General features: G+C 33.7%; 1 pseudogene; it reads left to right on the forward strand.

Moving 5' to 3' along the window:
* The first annotated feature begins 346 nt into the window (after positions 1-346).
* On the forward strand, positions 347-434 carry LOC121165494 (annotated as a pseudogene).
* Positions 435-1,323: the final 889 nt, after the last annotated feature.

A 1,323-nucleotide genomic window follows, 5' to 3' on the forward strand; every position in this document is an offset into this window, starting at 1 on the left:
TCGTGCCAGGGGAGACGGGCATTGAGAGTGTAAGCAAGGGAGTAAGCCACTGTGGTTGTCTTCTTTGAACTGTGCCTATGAAATGCACACATTCTGTTCTCTTTATATTAATAAAAAAGAAAAATATTGGTAAACAAAATGCAAAGATTATGTTTTCTTTTTTGATTTTCCATCGAGGTTCATTCTCTTCATTTTGGACTCCCAAATATTCTGACACTTAAATTTTTGAGACATTTGTAAATTTGTAAATATTTCAAAACTGTATGATTTAAAATGATGCCAATATAGAAGCCAGCCATTTTCCCATAATCTGGAGATAAACACTATTGTAAGAATCATAGAAGTGATCCTTCTTTGGTTCCTAAGATTGATGGTTGGGTTTACACATGTCTTTGTGACATGTGCCTCCCTTCAACCTTGTTACCCTTCTGACATAGAAAAAACAAGAATCATATAACCACAAATGTATAGCTTATATTTGTCTATGTATGTTTAAATATATATAATGAACTATGTATCTATTTACATGAGAAAGATTATAACATTTGTCAGTTATGTTCATGCATATATACAAGAGGTCTTTGCAAGGTACTATGTGTAGATTTAAAATATATATATTTATTTCTTTGTTAAATTATTTTTATTATTTTCCACGATACGCTTGTATAGGTATAGGAATCCCACCCTTTTTCTCCTTTTCTCCAACCCCATTTTTTCCTCCCATTATTTACCCCCATATTATCACTGTAGTATAGCTTTTTTAAAGTAACAATTACAGGGTTAACATTCAGTGATTTAAATGCATCATGGAATTGCAGGCACAAACAATGATAGAAAATCTGGTGTCTTATTGTCCAGGTATTTTTAACTGTGTCACTGGGAATCCTCCTGTTTTTCAGGAGTAGGGTTGTATACTGCAATCTATCTAGTTTCTGATATACTAGTCTTCATTATAGAGTTGATCTATGAGAATATATGTATATACTTGTTCACCTATGTATGTTTCTCGTTTTGCAAAAAAAAAAAATGTTGCCTTATATCAGAGAGAACATATGATAGTTGTCCTTTTGAGATTGGCTTATTTCCCTGAGTGAGATGATCTCCAGTTGGGACCACTCTGCTGCAAATGGCAGAGCTGGATTCTTTTTGATGGCTGTGTAGTATTCCATGGAATAGATGTGCCAGTTTCTTTATCCATTCCTCTCTCAATGGACATCTGGGTTGTTTCTATGTCTTCTGTATTAAGGATTGTGCTGTTATACATATAGGGTTGCAGATTGCTTTCTCATATGCAGACTTCACTTCATTTTGATACATTCCCAA

The sequence above is a fragment of the Ochotona curzoniae genome, unplaced genomic scaffold (assembly GCF_017591425.1).
Source record: "Ochotona curzoniae isolate NIBS_2020 unplaced genomic scaffold, NIBS_Ocur_1.0 contig_883, whole genome shotgun sequence".
Taxonomy (NCBI): domain Eukaryota; kingdom Metazoa; phylum Chordata; class Mammalia; order Lagomorpha; family Ochotonidae; genus Ochotona; species Ochotona curzoniae.